Source organism: Athene cunicularia (genome assembly GCF_003259725.1).
Source record: "Athene cunicularia isolate RWA chromosome 19 unlocalized genomic scaffold, athCun1 chr19_part1, whole genome shotgun sequence".
Lineage (NCBI taxonomy): Eukaryota > Metazoa > Chordata > Aves > Strigiformes > Strigidae > Athene > Athene cunicularia.
Window position 1 is genome coordinate 1,184,967 of NW_020799124.1, and position 19,883 is coordinate 1,204,849.

The following is a 19,883-nucleotide window of genomic DNA, read 5'->3' on the forward strand; positions in this document are numbered from 1 at the left end:
GCCCGGCACCCCCGGCCTTCCCACGCGGCGTCGGCCCTGCCCGGCGGAGCCTGGCCCCGTCCAGCCCGCGAACTCCAGGTTGTGTTCCCAGGGCTGGTCAAAACACGCGGTCTGGCAAGCCTCTGCTGTAAAATAACCTCCGGGACGGGTTTAAAATACACCCCGAGCCTTCTGGGGACGGGGGGGAACGGCACCGCGGCAGCAAGACTTGGGCTGCGGCGCCGCCCGGGTCAGCGGCCGCTCCCATCAGTGCCAAAAGATGAGTCAGGTTTTCACTACACCGACTAAAGCTGTCGTGACCGCGGCTCCCTCAAAACACGGGGCTCGCGGCACAGAGAACCGTGGCGACTCCCCCAGGTTTGCACCCAAAAGGTTTTCCATAGCCGCCGCCGGGGGGACGCGCCGGTGGGGCCGTAAGAAGTGTTTTGGTGCTGAAACGCCCGACCACCAGCAGTTAACATTCCTGATGCAGTGAGTTAGACAGAGGTTCTCTCCGTTATCTTTTAAACCAGATTGTGACATCCTTGATCTCTGTTTGACCATGGGACTACAAGGCAAGCACGTAAGCCAAAAAGTGCGCAAAACCCGACGTGACTGCGCTGCGGAGTGTGTGTAGGACAGTGGCGTGTGCGCTGGGTTTCGTCCTCCTTAGCCGGGGGCTGGAAAATGTAGGGGTTTCCTCCTCTTTGATGTTCCTTTCTAAATGTGTATAGTTCAGCATCTGAATCCAGCAAGATCTGGTTTGTGATAGTTTTGAATTTAATTTAAAGTTAATGGAGTTGTCTGTAAACAACTTGGGGAAAGAGAATCTGAGGCCACCTCGTTCTCTGCCTGATTTTGTATTAACATGTGTGTATCCCCCTCTCTTTTTCCTCTTTCTACTTTTGCATTATATATCTTTTTTGCATATACATATATTGCCCCTCTTCTAGACTAGGTGACTCTTCCTTGCTCTCTCTTTGGACTTAAAAGCCCAGAACAGGATCATTAACTGCAGATACTAGCTCTGATTTCATTCCAAAGTAGCGGCCCAGCTGGTAGATGCACTGAAATAGCTGTATGGATTAGCCATGTACCTGTAGCAACATCCAGAAATAACCCTTATGTAAGCAAGGCCAGGCCAGTGAAGCATTTTTAAAATCATGTAGTGAGACAATGTCAAACAAAGCACCGGGAAGAAGTTTTGAATATTTTTGGTGGTCCGAACACTAACACAGATTAGCGCTGGTTTGTACAAACTCTCTTAGCACATCACAGCACTAATTTGACACAATGCTTTTTAGCAGCATAATCCTGTTCCTGCTCTATCAGTCCTCAGCTGCGTGTGGATGGAAAAGCCCTAAGCAGCTATCTTCGCTTAATCCCTCAACAACTTCTTATAACAGGGCAGATTTGTAGCCAGTGAATATTGTGGAATGCGGAGTTACTCGTAAATTGTGAAGGGTTTGAACCAGGCCATCTCATAGCTGAGATGACTCACTCTCTAAGATTTCTCCTGAGGGTCTGAGCCTCACATACAGCCAAAATAAGGTTGGGTTCTGTTTGCCTGCCTTGGGGAGCTGTTAGAGTCAGGGACAGATCGCGGTGGTGTTATGCAGCTTTGTAGGAGTGTGACCATGTTGCTGACATTCTTGCGCTTTTTTTTTTTTTTTTTAATCAGCGAAGTATTTGGCAATTTATTATTTCTTTAAGTCTCTGTATTTCTGTAAGCACTGCTCCAGTAGTTGGTGTTTCTTCTTCAGTGAGCTTTCTGCTCATTAATGTAGTAGATTTGAGGGCCGGAAGAGATGATTAGCTCATTTAGTCTGGTCTCTGTACAACAGAGGAATATAATTTAATCTAATTTAACTCACCTCCAAACAGTGAGGATTTCCAGCAGTTTCACTGTTGTCAGCCTTTGCAACACTGGAGTCCAAAAGCCAAACTTTGAACTTGTCCGTGTTGTGTGTGTCAGGGACGCAGGCGAATTGGGATTTGTAAATTCCCAGGTTTTTGCAAGCTTATTAGAAATTGTTTGGTGTCATAACGGAGACATTACTAGCACCTTCTCTTTTCATGCCTGGCTGGAAGTACTTGTTGTCTTGTGTCTGAAGCAGAGTAGGAGAGGTGGAAAGCTGGGTTCTGTCTGCAAGCTACCAACTCAACCATTCCAGCCAGTAAAATGTATCTTTCTAAAATTCATTCAAAACTTGAGGAGAAAAAGACTCCACGCTCTCCTTTCCCAGCACCCTTGTCATATTTATTTTCCTTGTAAGTGAGCCATACTTACCCGATGATTTTTCGGATGATTTTTGCTGTTCCCTGGTGAGGCATAGCTGTGGAATCAAGGGTGGCACCAGGCTGCATACCTCAAGGGTGGCACCAGGCTGCATACCCCGCGCAGTCACATGCTGCAAGGGCCTGCAAGGCTGCGCGAGTGACTCAAGGCTGATTGATGTGTTTTCCATTATCTTCCTTTACGGATGCAGCTGCCAAGCCTGCACAGCGCTGTTCAGCTGGGAAGCTAATAAACTCAGTCCCATCTTTCTCCATCAAGACTTTACACGCTGCAATAAGCTTTCACAAATGAAAGGACTTTTGTTGTCTGCCTGTCTTGGAAATACTTTCCAAGATCCAGGTTATGGAGCTTTTCCCCAGGCTGCTGAAGCACTAAGATCTGCTAATTTCACATTCTTGTGTTTTGACATGAGGAATCTAGTTATACCCATTTCATTTGTTTTTTCTTCTCTGATGTTTTTAACTGATGTGTGAATGTATGTTTCCTAATCAGCTTTGTTGAAGTCCTTTTGACTCAGTCATGAGACTGGACTAGGAAAGCCATCTGAAATGTGTGTATATCCCAGATACGGGACTGTGCTGCTTCTACAGAAATTGGCTTGGGTGCTGTTCTCTCTTTGTATCCCTTTGTAATATTATCCGGGGTTTGTAAAATGAGCCTAGGTGTTTGCCTCATGCATTTCCTGTCTTCTAGCTACTTGCAAGGCTCTCAGCAGGGTGTTGCTGTGCCTCATTTCCATCGCTATGGCTTCCTGCTGGAAGGCTTCCACCACTGTAAGGCTGTTCCTTCTGGTTTGTGAATCCCAGCATAGATCAGCAGTGAATGCAGACCACAGTTTCTGTCCAAGTTCAGCTTGTTGTGCAGTTCCCCATTCAGCTTGAGCAAGACCCCCCCAGCAAGGTTATTCTGTCCAGGGACCACTACCGGTTTCTGTTCGTTGTGGTGGTTTGGATTGCACAGACAGACCTCTGGAAGGTAGATCAGCACAGTAAGTGGAAAGTACTAGAAAAGCCCACGGTGCTTTTCCAGGCCCACAAGTTATGTCCCCCCTCCCCACAGCTGTCATCCTACACAGCACTCCTGACAAATGATCGGGGAGGGAACAGCGACGGCCAGTCGCTGCAAGACCAAGGTAGCAGATCTGTGCTAGAGTGCCTGCACCTTGGTGGGCTGGCTACCATTAAAAATTCTGCTATTTATAGGCTACACTGTTAATAATTCACAAACTCCTGTTTGTTTTGAGTAGCCTCCTTGGAACGGAGAAAGTTTAGCACAAGTGTGTGGAGTCAAAAGAGAAGGTGAAAGGAAAAAGCAGAATGGAAGAAAGAGATGGCAAAAAAGGGTGAAGAGAACAATTGCAGTGAGGAGACTGGTGAGCAGCAGAGAAGTTAGAGAAGAAAGTGCCGTCAGAGCCCCAAAACAAATTAGCTGCTGTGATTGCCACAGTGCACACTGGAAAACTCAGCGACGACTGACTAATGATCCCAGGGGCCTGGGGAAGCAGCGGGAGCTGGAACCGCTCCCTTGAGAGGCTGGGTAGGTACAGCCCTTACAGATACCACTGGGAACGGCATCTGCCAGCTGCAATCGCGACAGAAGGGCCACCCTGCAGGTACAGACCTACCCTGAGAGAGCTGCAGTCTGTCCCACACGACTTTCTTAGAGCAGTTGTCACTCTCTGCCAGGTCCCGTCTCTGTCCGCAGCAGAGTAGAGGAGCTGGGGCTCTAATGAGCTCTTGTGTGGCTGTGAGAGGAAGGTGCCTTGTGCTCGGCATGTGCAGGCCTTAGCGGTAATCTTCCTAAAGAGGAAAACGTGTAAAGAAGGATGGATTACTGACTGGTGAGAGAATGTAACAAAGGTCCGACTCTAACAAAAAGATGCTTTCAAAAGCACTGAGAGTTGTGTGCTCAGTGCTTACTGAATTACTTTGGGAATTGGGTGAAAAAAATTCATTTTTCTCTTTGAAAAGCTTTAGGCCAAAATAGCGGGTTAATGGACTTTCCAAGCAGTGATCAAATAGCACTAAAGTTCAGCAGAAGGTGAAGTGACAGCCCACAAGTTTGAAGGGCTAAAAAACCCCTGACATACAAATAAAGCAACACCCCAGCACTGCAGGAAACAGTTAAGAGTGTGAGACCTTGTGTGCTAGGCTTCGCAATTTCATACACTGTAAATACTTTTTAAAACTGTAAGCAGTCTTTGCCCCCTCAAGCTCTCTGTGCCACCCTTGCTCTATTCCTTGTGTGAAACGCTGCCGTGACTGGCACAATTTCAGCTGTTACTTCATGTATGGGTTGCTATTTGCCGGGTGACTACAAGTAACATTGGCACAGTTCAGCTGCTTAGTATGAGACTTCTGGCCCTGAAGAGATTGCAGTCTAAATAAAAGAGAAGACAAACAATGGTTGGGAGGGGAGGCGGGGAGATGAGGCACTTTCTCAGGGTCATCATGGAGCAGCCAGGAGCATAAACTTCTGATATTCCCAGGGGCACCTCATGTGCTAGATGACGCTTCCTCCCTGATTGTAATCTAGGCTATCGTTTCTCTGGCCCCTTCTCCCGCATTGCTCTGTAGCTTATTCACCATTGGCTCATCCTGAAAATTAGAATTCATTTTCTGTAGATGGTCATAAATTGCTGCACGTCTGGTACCTAAGGGGTTAATCTGTAAAGGTCTGCTAAGCCAGTATGCTGTGGAAAAGTGGCACAGATGGATTGTCAGACTACAGTAATTTTTTCTCTACATTCTTCTGATCTCTTTGGATTTTATCATTTTTGGATCACATCTTTGGGTATAATAAATAGAGCAGATGGCTTAGTGTGTGTGGTGAATTCGGCGCTTTCGTGACAAGTAGCTGCACTGGAGTAACGGAGTCAGAGGTTTGGGTTTATTCCTTGTAGGTTCAAACCCATTCCTTCTTTGTAGCCTAGCCAGGGGTACCTTGTAAGGGAGCTGCTCTCAGAAACATCTGTGCTAAATTTACCCAGTGAAGTGACAAGAACTGTTATCTCAGATGGCTGACGGTCATGCTGAGAGATTTGAACTTGAGCTGTCCTAAACAAGGACAGTAGGAAAGGGTCCCAGCCTTACAGAGAAGGCAAGTCAGCCTTGCCGGAGTCGCCTGCATCCACACCCTAATATATGTCAGCATAACCCCAGATATCACTGACCTCTACCACACAGCTATTTCACCTCTTCTTTAAAAAATCCTTTCTAAACCACACAGTTTTATGTGTTCAGCCTGTGTTTTCTCTGAACTCAGCGGCCAGTGACTCCCATTTGAAGGCGTTCAGGCTCCTTGCAGCAGGAGCTGGTGCCTGGCAGGCACAGGCAGCGTTTCCGTGTGATTTGAAATGACATTCTTTTCCACTGTGCAGTGAAAGATGTCACTGAGCTGTTTGGTATTCCTTTGGCTTCAATTCCCTCGCTCTGCTCTGTAATTATATCCGATTATTAACAATGGTGCAAAACACTAAGTCTCTCATTATAACCAGGGTTAAAAACGTTCTTATTAGTTCATTAAAATCAGAGAGGATAGCAGGCCTTGTGGCCAGAGCACAGGAGTACAATCAGAAGTGCTGGTTTCTCTTCCTAAATTGTCTACTTGCTTCCTAGCTGGATTTGGATAAGTCATTAAGGCCAGACTTAAACCAAACTTCAGTTCAGGAATGGCAGCATGGTGCTCTGAGACAGAGATGCTACGTCTTAGAAGAATGGCAAGACATTACAATTAAATGCTGAATTATTTTTTGGGCCAGTTTCTTTTCTATCCTGTAGATTTAGAAGCCGCCTACATCCAAGCAAAATGCACCACGAGGGAATAATATAAACTAATGCGGAGGTGTTAAACAATAGAAAATCAGGCCTGGTGACACGCTGGTATTCATGCGGGGCGAGGACAGGGACTCCCTTCAGCAGTCACTATGTGCTGTTTGGCTGAATGCAGAGACACTCCTCGACACAAATTCCTGCCAGTGCTTGGTGGGGTTTGAGCAAAGGTCCGGGCCTGGCCTGCGCCCTGTTGTGAAAGCACAGAAAAGAAATTCAGTGCTTCGGCACAGGCCTCTGCTCTCCTCCAGCTCCTCCCGCAGAGCAGCGCAGGCAGGCAGCCCAGAAGCTCTCGCAGAGATGAGGCCTCTTGGCCCCCCTGCCTTTGCCAGTGCAGCTGCAGGCTCCAGGCAGACGTGGCTTAGCTCTCGTTTGCCTGCTGAGAGCTGTACTCCAGTCGCCTCTGGGTTTTGTTCAGTTTGCAGACTCGATCCCTTTCCCTCCCCAAGATGAAAGATTCCTCTTCGGGGCACGGAGGTCTGGCTGGCAGGGCTGACCACACGGCTCTTGGCCGAGCAGGGCTGTCCGACGTGACAGACCCACCTTGTGGGGACATTCTCCTCACTTTGCTATGGAGCAGGAGGATCTATCCAGCTGATGTTCTGGGCTGCCACAAGCCCTGTCTGCCAGATTTAAAATAGCCTTTCTCGGGTTGCTTATTCTTCTGTCCTTCTTTTCGTCCCTGCTCCTGAGAAGTGCAGCACAGATAAACGTTCCAGCCAGAGGCTGCTGGAGGAGAAGCTGGGGCAGAGGCCCCGGGCAAGGAGCAGAGCGTGTCTCTGGGACCCTCCCCACAGCTTTTGCCTGCGCTCGGGATCAACTCCGAGGCAGAGGCTGCTCTCGTCCTGGCTGCTCAGCAGCAGGGGCTGCCTGAAGGGAAAGCACCCAGGAGTATTGGCTACGCAGGAGCTGGAAGAGCTGAATGTCCCAGCGAGGGATGAGCTGCACCCTTCAAAGCCAAAGTGCTGCCCCGCAGGTGCTAAGGGGAGGTGACTCTGTCCTGCCTGGTGCGATCAGCAAGGGCTGGGATTGGGAACCTGATGTGAGACCAGAGGAATGTCAAAGCAGTCGTGTAACAAGTCAGAATCAGGCCTGACTCTGAGTGTTACAGGTAACAAGATAGCAGGGAATATTCCGAATCATTCCAGTCCCATACACTTCTGTAAATATGAAATAGCCACTGTTGGTTTTTTTTTTCTTTAAATACATGACCGGAGGCAGAAACGTGCAGTGATTTATGCCAGCCTAAGATGTAGTCAGTAATAAACTGCTGAACATGTTTCCAATCAGAAGAGTATTTTTTGCTTTTTATGAAATCTGTGTTTTGGCACTGGACTAGCGGGATTATGCAAACAGAGGGAAATCAATTGCCTGAAGGGTGTCATTGTGAATGTAAATAAATTGTCTGAAAAGTCCGTTTATAGAAAAGCAACTTGAGTTGAATAGGAAAAATGAAAGGGATAGACTACCTACACTCTGTAAAGCAGATCAATAACATAGTAAGAAGAGAAAAAAGTCAGCGTGTTGGGGAATTACAGGGTTGTGGCTGACAGCTTCTGCCTGGAAACAGACGGGCTGCATTCCTGCTGCAGCGAGTTGGGAAAGGGCAGCTTGCGTATAGATAAAGAGTGTTTGAGCACAGATCAGGGGTGGGCCTGAGCTGGTGTGGAACTGAGCTTGGAAATATTTGGGCGGTTTGTATCCAGGCCGGTTGCTGCAGGGCTGCAGAAAAGATGAAGAATTTGAGCTAAACGGAGATTTCTTTGAAGCTGGAGGTTGGACAAAATAATTTTCTAAGACCTCTTCTAGCCTCCATTTTTGATGGGTTGTGAAAATGTTGGAAATAGATATATGAGTAAGGAGAGAAAATGGGAACTCGCTTATTTGCAATGGAGCATTTTATGTTACGCTGAGAATGCACCTGTGTTTGCCCAGTGCATACAGAGTAAGAGTGGTGTAAAGGAGCCTTAAAGTAAATATAGGAATGAGAACTTGAATAAATAGGAGTGTAAAGACATATTAAAGCAAACAAAAGTAATGGCCCAAGACCAAACGTCTTTATTAGGCAACGTGTATACCTCTTACTGCTTTTTAGGAACATTCCCACAAGCACATGTGCTGCTGCTTCCCTGGGAGCAGAAAGCAGGGCCTGGGCGGCGCGGTGTGCCCCGCGGGTGCTGCGGCAGAGCCAGCGCGGGCCACGGTGCTGTGGCACCGCGTGACAGGGGCTGGTCAGGCCTCCACGCCCCGTCACGACGCGGTGTCCCGCGGCACAGACGTCCTGTGGCGCCAGACACAGTTTACGGGGCAGTTGGAAGGTGCTGGCAGCGTTCGCAGGAACGCACGGGGCTGCTGTCCGTGACACGGCAATAGGAGGGGGGTCTGATGGACACAGGACCTTCCCTTGCTAGAGCAGTGAGTTAAAAATGGCTAAACTCTTTGTGTGGCCACAGTGTCCAAATTAGAAGCTTCTGCTTAGTGTTTATTCTCAGTTACGCTGGTAAGCTCCAAGCCTACATTCTTCTAGAGACAATTCAGCTGTTCTCTGAGGATCTGGTGGAGACAATTGTTACTGGGACGGGCTCTGGGAGCCCGGAGCCCGACTCTGTGCTCATGGCTGTGTTCCTGATGGGCTGCGTGACCACCGCGTCAGTCATAGCACCTCTCTGTGCTCCTGTTTGCCCTCTTGACTTTTGCTTGTTTCATCTTTTAAGGCTGCAAGGAAGGGATTTCTTTTTAATCTGTATTTGTACAGCATCTAATATAAAGGGATTTAGGTTTCAGTGTGAGTTACAAGCTAGTGCGGTGCAAGCAGCACACTGTGGTAGAGCTGTGTTACACAACGTCGGTGTAAGGGTGGTAAAGCCATCACGTGGATGCTGGGCAGACTTACTCAGGCTCAATTTATGTCTGTGCAGCCTCTAATCTTTAAACTGCAATTAGAATCTCTCCCATGCTCGTGTGATAAAGCTTTCTATCTCACCAGACAGCTCAATCAATGCCCTTTTGGTCTATATTTGAAGGTTGTGCTACCATGTCTGTGTCAAGAAAGGGTGTAATTTAAAAAAATAATAATTTAGATCAATGTGCCAGTGAAAGTTCTGATAAAGATACAGCTACTCAGCTGTAAATGTGCATGTGACTGCATAATATTTTTGCTTTTCAGAAGAGAAATATGGCTTTTATAGCAGTGTAACTATTTCTGTATAGAGAAGGAAAAGATAAATTGACCACTTCGATTCAGCCAGTCCAACACAACAAAATATTTTAAGTGCAATTCCCTTCCAGATCCCTTCCCAGCTAGGAAGCATTTTTCCCTCTTGCCTTCTCTCCTTTCTTTTGGAGCAGGCTTTTCCTGTCATACTACATGCTCTCAGAAGAGCTTGGCACTTTTCCCTGCCCTTTGCAGCTTTGGAATGCTTTCTTCCTGTTTCTCAATCCCTGTTAGGACTGCGAGTAAGGCAGAGGTGGTTTCTCTGTTTCACTGCTGCTTTTAAGTCACATGATGATATTTAGGAAATCTGTGGACTTGCAGTACTGCAAGATCACACCCGTAATGAAAAAAAAAAAAAAAAAAAAGAAAGACTGGACCTATGTTTGGATACCAACCGAGAGTTTGCCAGGAAAGTGCAGATGTAAAGGTGGTGTTCACAAGAGGCCGTGCTCTGGGCTCCTTCAGTGCTTTAAGGATTAAAAAGTAATTAGATGCCCAATGTTCTCAGAAACAAGAAACACCCCTCAACAAGTGCAACAGATCCTTCCTACTATCCCTTTTCTTTGTGGCTTTATCTATACAAAAGAAAAGATGGTGGAAGGTGACACTATAGGCTTCCGTGTTGCTTCCTAGAGTTTATGTAAAACTTCACTAGGAGGCAGCAGGCAGGCAGTTCATTATTACTTCCGATTGAGGTCTTGACATTAGTGCCAGTCAGGTCACAATTTGCCATTGGTAAAAGCATCGTGCAGTGCCAAGTATAGCACGGCTTCAAAGACAGAAGCAAACCCAGAACCCCTGGTTGCTTAGCAAGTATCTGTAAATTTAGCAAATACCTGTTTATCTATCCGTCCATCCGTCTGTCTGTCTGTCTATCACGCAGGTAAGGGCTGACCCTCAAGTCTAATTAATTTCAGTGGGATTAGGGTCTACCTTCCTGTGTTTCTCCTTACAGATTTTCTAGTAGTAGTGTTACTTTTCTGTCCTAGGTAAGCTTCATTCTCACTTTTCAGCCCCATTTAGCAGCAGCTCTAAGACACTGCAGCTGGGGACCCCATGCTGGTCAGCGTTAGTTGGAAGCCCAGCAAAGCAGCGTGTGTGGTATCCCCAGGGCAGTGCCATATACCATCCATTCCAGACACTCGATGTCTATTTCAAATATGCTTTTTTCAAATTTTTATTTTAGAAAACCTTGTGTGGGCTTAAGCAGCAGTTGAAATTAAATAGGGCAGCGTAAGCTAATAGCGTGACTCATGGGAAGGAAATAGAGCAGCAGTTGCTAAAAACTGTTCGGTAACAAAGAGTCTTTATATTCATAAATTCATACAGGCTAACATGAGGCTTACAAAAAGGTTGTTTAAGAAGCAGAAAACTAAATTCCGGTCTTGAGAGTCTCCCAGTTCTTAAAGACTTCTCTTTCCATCAGGCACGTTGCCCCTGCAGTCCCTCTGGGACACCTGATTACTGAAGAAGAGAGAGAAGGAGAAAAAAGGCACTGGTGAGTGGGCTGGTCCAGTGGCATTTCTGCATCCTGCACAAGCATCTGTGTTTAAAGTAAGTTAAAATAACACTACAGATACCCCAGCTGTGAATTTGTGCAGATCTCTGCTAAAGCACTGGCTCGTACCTGTAGAAGTAAATGCAGTGTTTCTGAGGCCAGCCATTTTGTCATTACGGAACGGAGCAGGAGTGTGGTATGAATGCCATTGTGTCAGCAGAGCTTAGACCTCGGACACTGCAACAAAAGACGTCCTTTATCGATGTGCTGATGTTACTGAATCCAAATCCTGGCTCTGGGACGATGTGATTATAATCTAAAATCAGCTGATCAAGAAATAATTCCACTAAAGTTAATGGAGATTACACAGGGCTTTATATAGTGTCAGGGGGAAAGAAGTATCAGGCCCGGTCTTTTATTGTGCAAGTTGAGACTGGTTTTAATTTCACAGTTCATCTGAGTGATGGGCATTCATCTGTGACTTGTGGGGTAGGTTTGTTTGGGGGTGAGTAGCCTTTGACACAGCTGATCATGAGGCACTAGAAAGCTTTATGAAGACAAGCACTCAAGCAAATATAATATGATTTGACAAAGAATCCTGCCTGATGAAGGAAGGATGAGGCATTACCTGGAAGGAGCATGGCTTACAGTGGAAACACTGTGCAGGTGACACCCTGCAGAATGTGGCGTGGATGGAGGCTGTAAGCAAGCTGGAAGGAGAGTGAATGTGTATTGTCCAGCAAAACACAGGCAGGAAGAGCTTCCATGTCCCCAGGCAGACATACCTGTAGCAGGTTAGCTGGCTTTGCTACTGAGTGAGGGAGGTGTGGAAGTGCAACACATTTTGCTTAAAAGACATCGGACAACAATGCTGACAGATTTAAGAGGGATTCCTTAGATAGACACATAATGCTTGAGAATAGGAACATGCCTTGAGTCAGGGGGTGAATGCACTACACGTGGAGGAATATCCAGTTTCTGGGAAGGATGCTGGATGCTCTGGCAAGAGAAACGGTCAGAAAAATTCTTTATGTGAGGTCTACCGTATCTTACAATCTGCATTCGGGTCACAGGACCTAGTGCATTGCTGCAGCATCCAGAGAATTCAGCTCTAAATGGGGATGGAGCATAAGATGTCCTTAGGGATACCCACAAACAGCAGGAGAGCAGTGAGCAGCAAAGGCAAAAAGCCTGCTGCAAAAAACTGAAACAGATAAGAAGGAACAGGTACGGTTTGGTATTTCCTGATGAAACAGAGTCAGGGCCCCAAACAGAAATTCACAGGCTGGAGAACCAAGACTGCTTTCCTTGGGAGCCGTTTGTGTGAGCAGCTGAAAGGTCCCGAGGCACAGGCAGGGTAAGGACAAAGCTACGGAGCATCCCTGGTCAGTCCACGCAGATGACCGTGTGCTGCCGCCTGCTCCTCAAGCGCAGTTCGGGTGCAGAGTGAAGTTCCACGGAGCCAGACCATGGCCAGCGGGAGCCGAGGCGGGCTGTCACCCAGGCCAGGATTCTCTGCGGCCGCCCGGAGCAGGAGCTGCGCTCAGCCGGGGCGTCCACTGCCTGCAGCACCCCTCGGCTGGGCCAGGCTGCGCTGGGCTCGGGGGGGCCTGGGCACGGCTGCCCACGGGGTCCCTCAGCCTGGGGGTTGGCCTGTGGTGCTGACGGGGCTGGAGAAAGAAAAGAACTGGCACTGATGAAGTGATGCCCCCAGAGAGGTGCAATTCCCCAGCGCTCCCCAAACCTGCACGTGGGGCTCTGGGCGTGCAGGGCTGGGGGGTGTCTACATCATCATCCCCCCACCCCAGCCAGCATCGCCCGTGGGGGCTGCAGAGGGGTCAGAGAGCAGCGGGGTGAGCTGCTTTGTGGGCCAGAAATGGAGACAATGTTTTCTGTTCCTGGGGCTCGAAAACAGATTCGTGTGGCTGATTGTGGAGCTCAGAAGCCGAGGGAGTTGTGTGGCTTTGGGGACTGTGAGGCATTTTTGGGACTTGAGAAGAGGCTCAGCAGACCGGTTTTTGGTCTCAGAAACAGGCACTGAGGTGGCTGGTTTGGGGGCCAAAAGCAGAATCCAGTTTGGCTGGTTCTACAGGCAGGTGGGAGGCGGAGGGGTGTGGGGGGGCCCTGGGAGCTGTGGGGTGAAAGCAGGGGCTGGGGGCCGGGGTGGCATCGACCCCGAAGCCTGGGAGGCCGGCGTGCACCAGGCCAAACTCCACGTCTGAGGTGGTCTGTGGGGGGAAAGGACTTTTTCAGACCCTACGTGCCCTGTTCAGCTCTTCTTTGTACACTGCTTAGAATAGGTATGAACTGATTAATAATACAAACTAATGAATGCTTAGACAATGGACAACGAGGATGTTTACTCCTAATACTCAGGTTCTGACAGTGATTGATTACAGCCTTGTCAAAAGCCCAGGCTGTTGCAGGTAGCTGGAGCCTGTAAGGAGAAAGCGTCACAGCCTTGGCTGCAGGCAGCTGTGCCCCACTGCAGTAGTATGAGGGACAGATAAAAACCAATTAATCACAGCACAGCCAGGAGAAGGAGGTAAAATTTTATGTGATTTATAGTAGCATCCACTATAGGGAGTTAATGGGGAGTTAATTGCACCTTCCCAGTAACAGAGCTGTGAGATCTGCAATATTCTTGATTTGTTATGAAGGAGAAAACCAATATTGAAGTGTCTGAGTGCCATTAGGAAGTAAAGTACAATCACTTCGCCTGGAAAACTGAATCTAATGAAAACACCTTATGGTGAAAGAGCACAGAAGGCTCATGCCCGGCCTGCAGCTCTTACCACATCTTCATCTCTCCTGGTCTCATCCCAGTGATGCTCTGGACCTCCAGCTTTCCTTCTGTCACCAAAACCCCTGCCCTTTCTCTGAGATCACCGGAAAGCATCAGTCAGTACTAAAGTCACAATGTCTATCTGGTCTTCCTCTCCTGTGAAATCTCTCCTCGTTTTGACCCCTGTTGTATGATAAATGAGTAAGGAAACAGAATTTCAGGGAGGGGAAGTGATAACCTTGAATTATCCTTTGAGGCAATGTGATAATCTAGGCTGAGCTGATTAGTCATCCAGAACAATTAAAATACTGCTTTATATTATTGAAGTAACTTAACCTCTGCAAATGACTGCAATATCTGGGAAAGGCATTGCTTGCTAGGGGAATTAAAAAGGAGATACGCAAAATGATCTCATTCCTCTGTGGTTTTTGGAACATGAACATGTACACTGGGAGTGACTGTGATCAAACAAGCCTCAACCAGGATTAGACAAAGAGCTTGTTTATACCTCTAAGGCAAATGGCAGACTCTAACTTAATACGTCTCTATCCATTTCCAGTGCATGGCATAAACCTCCTCAGTTTCAGAAAATATTCTGTTCCATTAAGTTCCTTTAGACTATCCACGCTCTTATGACATCTTGATAACGGACTACTTCTTTGTATCAGATCAAGTATCAGGGATTAAACTCCTGGTGTTGCGCATCCAAATGAGATTGCTACTGGAACAGAAATATTCGCATTTAGAAATTGATTGTGTGAAACAATGTGCTACGATTTTAATTATCCTTTGTTGATTAGACTTTCAGGGATAAAAGTTCCAGTGTGAATATTTTGTATAGAATCGCTAATTTCTCTAAAGTATAATCCATCCATCTGTGATTCCTATTAATCTAGTCAGATCATTTGCGTGCTCTGCTCATATTTAACATATTTGCAGTCAGGGAGGAACTGGGAAGATAATATGAAAGAAAATCCGTGGCTTAATCTTTCAGAAAAAGTTTCTTCATATTTTGAAATCTATCCAGCACGTCAGGTAAATCAGTAAGATACACGCCATGGGAAGGATACAAACCCACCGCTCACGTATCAAACAAAAAGAAATACGGATTGTTTTCCTCTCCTCTAGTTAGTTCAAACTTCGGGGGTTTTAGTGGCCTCTAATGCCCTCTAATGGGCAAACCTGCTGGAGCAACGTCCTCTCGGAGGCTGCAAAAGGGGCTGAAACAACGAAGTGTCTGAGCGGAGAAAGAGCTGCAGCACCGCCCGCCAGGCTGCGCAGCTTTCCCTGGGAGCCTGCCAGCTCTCAGATTAAAACCCATGTTTAAGGCGTTTGTAGCTCAGAAATATTAAGTCACCTCTTACCAAAAACTTGGCAGATCCTTTCCTTCCTCCCTTCCTTCCTCACTTACTCAAGTTTGTTTGTTTAGCTTCCCTTCAGTAGGAGAATATTTTTGATGCTGATCCCAGATTTGGCACATTTCCTCCAAGAATGATACAACCAAACATGTGCCTCGGAGAGGAATGCCTCTGTAAGCGATGGTAGGGTTCTGGACCACAGCTGATAAATAGAAATTAAAAAGTAGCACTCCGCGTATTTGAGCCACTGCTGGGGTGTTTGACAAATGCTGGTGAAAATGAGCAAGTGGGATGGGAGGAATGAAGAGCAGAAATGGATGTTTGAAAGAGACTTCAGTGAGTAGGAGGAAAAAAAGACAGGTTAATAAATAAATAATTTGAGTTGAAAATGCAAAGTAGAGAAAAGCAAAAGATAGAAATGTGGCAGGGGAAAATCCATATTCTCTGTCAAAAAGCCAAGAGAAGTGTCACCTCCAAGAGCCTGTTCAGGCATAATAACAAAGAGGCCCAGATCTCCTCAGTAAATTGTAGGTAACACCTAGAAATTAAACAAATCTTAAAGGGCAAAACACATCAGAAAGAAATGCTTAAGGGCTTCTAACTTTAAAGGGTATTTTATTGGAAGTTGTGGTGTTAGATGATGCTGTCTAACAACACAGGATCAACACTTTTACTCTGGAATAAAGGACAAAGCAAGTGAGTTGAGAATGAGTCTGGATTTTACTACAGGTCGGCCCAGGTTATTTTCTCTACGTGCCTTGACTTTCGCATCTGGTTCCCCATCCTCTTACTCGGGAAAAAAGCTGAAGTGCCAGAAGACTTGTAGGGAAGTGATTCAAGTGGCATTTTTTGGCTTGACTAGAAACATCAGCGTCTGGAAATTTCATGAGGGGGACTGTTCCTACATAGATAAATTTCCAACTCGTACTTCTAGTCGCTTGGCTCTTCGGGTTTTAGTAGCTGTAAACTGAGGCTGAGAGGGAATAGAGGACATAGCAGGGACTTTCCTCTTAACGTGTGACTTCTACCACTAGTGCCTCTTTGACAGCCACAACGGGAGATTTTTAGTGAGGAAAAACCATTGGCATTCACACTAAAGCAGATGCCTTAGGCTGCCATTTCTTATTTTGGTTTACAATAAGCTTAAAGAAATGCATCAAGCTCTTGCTAAAATGTTTTTTAAAAATCTATCAAAATAACCAAGAAGCATGAGATTGTCAAGAGCTGCTAAAGACATGGTACCACGGCTCAGAAGTTACCTGGAATTAGGGAACTTGGAGGGATTTATCTTCAAATAACATCCAACTAGCAGTTATGAACTGTCATGTGTCTGCCTGTTGGATGAAATCATGTGGGTTTTCATGTATCCAACTGACAGGGTCTAGCACAAAAATTAATAGTAGAGATACCGTGTGTTTTTCTAGGACAGCGGATCACTTCTGGGGTAGTGGGTCTCAGGGCACTTTGTACTGAACGTAGGAAGAAGAGGAAACCATGAAAGTAAGCAGAGAGCATTGGGCAAGAACAATCTTGACCAAATACCGGCTGGAATTTTCCAGAGTTTGGGGGAAGCGCTATGAGAATTTCCAACATCGCTATTCAACCTCTGAAGCTTCCCCCTGTCTAAAATCTGGGAATACTACAGCAAGTCATGTTTGCTTTTAGGGAGTGGATTTGCTTTGGGAAAAACACTGTGAGAAACAGGAAGAAGCACTGTTTGTTTTGTTTAGGATATTTTGAAGGGAAGAACTAGCCTGTCTTTTTCTACCTAAGTCAAGAGTTCCCGAGATGCTTCTCTCTCAGCTGGATCTCCCCTCATTTCTTTCTGGCTTTTTGAGACATGTTTTTCCTAAGTGTATCAGTAAGCTGGAGCCCTTTCCTGCCCCTACATGAATTATTATTGTTTAGATTTTGGCAGAACGTAGAGATCCCTACAAAGATTGTGGCCTTAAGCGCGTACTATTCCTGCCTGATCGCTACGGGGTACTCAGAGGTCAAACCTATCAACAGTTGAGGAAGGAGATTGGACAAGCCTGTGGAGGACGGTTCTGCCCCGAGAAGTGCCGTGTGCTGGGAGCAGGAGGGGTCTGTCACGGGGGGAGCACTGCGTGGGGACAGCAACAGCCCAGCTGGGAAAAACGGGTGACTGCTCCGAGACGTGCCCTCCCCCTCCCCTCGGCAAAGCCGGGCAGCTTCCTCCGACGGTGAGGAAGGTGAGGGTGAGGCCTGGAGCGGGGAGCGCTCCCGCAGCCCTGCCCAGCGCCAGCAGGTCTGTGGCCTGAGTCAGGCCTCGCTCCGCAGGGATTTAGGCTGGTTTTAGGGCTGACATTTCCATCAGTCAGACCATTTCCAGCTGCTGTCAGAGTCCGAGGCAACCGCTCACCTGTTCGAGGGGGGTGTCGAGGAGAACGACAAATGCTTATAACCCCTCGGTGCGGTGACGGACCCCGCTGCGCTGCGCTGCGGGTATCGGCGGAGCCTTTCTCTGTGCTCAGACGTACAAATACCATTAGAAAAGGTCCCAGGGACCAGCTTCACCTGCCGTCCAACTCCGTGAAGACTGTGGTAATTAAGCAAATATACACACGTACCAGTAGGTTTGATTTAGATCCGAGTGTATATAACCAATACATTAGAAGTCTTTTCTAGAACATAAGACAACACTTAGTTTTAAAAATCTTTTTGAAACACATTAATGTGGACCATTATACTGCGCTCTAATGCAAAAGAATCAATAGCCTTTACACCACAGGTAGTTTATTGTACACAGCAAATGAATAATACAAAATTCAGTGCACTTAACAGCCCAATATTAGACTTCACAATTTGTGTAAATCAGAATGCTTTTTGCATTTCCTGAAAGATAGTACCACGGCTTGTACAGACAGAAACCTACTATTGATTCTTCAACCAATTAATTGGGTTTTTCTTAAATATTTTCAGTCAATTTTAATCTTTTTATAAAATATCTGCCTCTTCAAATATTCGCTATGAACCAAGTTCCTGAATTTTTTGCTCGAATGCAGTGCGATTTTTCATACTGTAAACCTGAATTACAGGAATTTAATTGTTCATTATTTACAGGGAAAGTTACCTCGGAATATATTTCATACTGCTGTTGCAGGTGATAATGAATACGTGCTATGATAACAGCAAGTCTCCAAGTCAAAGCAAGGCCCCTGCTGAGCGGAGGAACACAAAGAAAGTCCATTTTATTCTCCAGTTCTTCACTGCGCCTTTGACAAATTTAAATCCTACGTTCAAGGGGTCTTACCTCAGGTTGCATCTTTTTTTATAATGTCAGAATTTTAACTTGACTCTAGCACGAAAGGTCATTATTTTGTGCTTCTGTCTACCCATAAGGAAAACAAATTAACATTCTCAAGAAGGAAACTGGAAGTGGATGTTTATTTGTCTGGTTATCTGCATATCCTACTCTTCTGAGTCACAAAGAATAAACAGTCGGCTGGGTACTGTGTAAGTAGGCTGGGGAAGAGTTCTGTGTGCTACGTTACGTATTTTTAGTTCCTGCTAGTTCTGCACTGAAGCCTTGAGACCTAACAGAAGCCATTAGGCTGAAATTAATTTATAAAAAGGATAACCTGTTATTTAAAAGGCAAAATACAGCTATGCACTCCAGCCTGCGTGTGGTATCAGAACTGCAACCTCTGTCAAGCACAGCGGCTTCGAGAGGGGCCACCGCAATTTGAATAAAGCACCCGCCAACTCTCCTGTCCTTCTGCCAAGGGAAGGTGTAAATAAATCCGTGCGAAATCCTACCGGAACGTCTGCCCAACGCGCGCCCCGGGTCTGGAGAGGCGAAACGCTCCCTTGCAATCTGCGGACAGAGATTCGGTTTGCGGTAGTTTACTGACTCCATAATTTCAAAGGGAGGGTTTTAAAACGACCCGTTATTTCGCAGAGTACTTTACGCTACTTCCGCACGTTCCAGCCCGGGTTTCTGCCCGTTTCCCTGCCCCTGCGGGGCGAGCAGGTCGCGGTGCACTCCCGGTGGGGCCGGAGCGGCCGCCGCAGCTCTATTATCTCCGCGAGACGAGCGGCCCCGCCAGCTCCTCCCGCAGAGCAGCGCAGGCAGGCAGCCCAGAAGCTCTCGCAGAGATGAGGCCTCTTGGCCCCCCTGCCTTTGCCAGTGCAGCTGCAGGCTCCAGGCAGACGTGGCTTAGCTCTCGTTTGCCTGCTGAGAGCTGTACTCCAGTCGCCTCTGGGTTTTGTTCAGTTTGCAGACTCGATCCCTTTCCCTCCCCAAGATGAAAGATTCCTCTTCGGGGCACGGAGGTCTGGCTGGCAGGGCTGACCACACGGCTCTTGGCCGAGCAGGGCTGTCCGACGTGACAGACCCACCTTGTGGGGACATTCTCCTCACTTTGCTATGGAGCAGGAGGATCTATCCAGCTGATGTTCTGGGCTGCCACAAGCCCTGTCTGCCAGATTTAAAATAGCCTTTCTCGGGTTGCTTATTCTTCTGTCCTTCTTTTCGTCCCTGCTCCTGAGAAGTGCAGCACAGATAAACGTTCCAGCCAGAGGCTGCTGGAGGAGAAGCTGGGGCAGAGGCCCCGGGCAAGGAGCAGAGCGTGTCTCTGGGACCCTCCCCACAGCTTTTGCCTGCGCTCGGGATCAACTCCGAGGCAGAGGCTGCTCTCGTCCTGGCTGCTCAGCAGCAGGGGCTGCCTGAAGGGAAAGCACCCAGGAGTATTGGCTACGCAGGAGCTGGAAGAGCTGAATGTCCCAGCGAGGGATGAGCTGCACCCTTCAAAGCCAAAGTGCTGCCCCGCAGGTGCTAAGGGGAGGTGACTCTGTCCTGCCTGGTGCGATCAGCAAGGGCTGGGATTGGGAACCTGATGTGAGACCAGAGGAATGTCAAAGCAGTCGTGTAACAAGTCAGAATCAGGCCTGACTCTG

General features: G+C 47.3%; 1 protein-coding gene and 1 long non-coding RNA gene across 2 annotated transcripts in view; one reads left to right on the plus strand and one right to left on the minus strand.

The window, feature by feature from the left end:
* NF1 (neurofibromin 1) overlaps positions 1-19,883 on the plus strand; it is a 153,564-nt gene that overhangs the window by 39,975 nt on the left and 93,706 nt on the right. The window lies entirely within an intron of this gene.
* Positions 10,561-19,035, minus strand: LOC113487268. Its single transcript, XR_003399756.1, has 3 exons — positions 17,347-19,035; positions 10,950-11,057; positions 10,561-10,786 (listed from the first exon to the last, which is right to left on the minus strand). It is a non-coding gene; the product is annotated as an uncharacterized LOC113487268 (long non-coding RNA).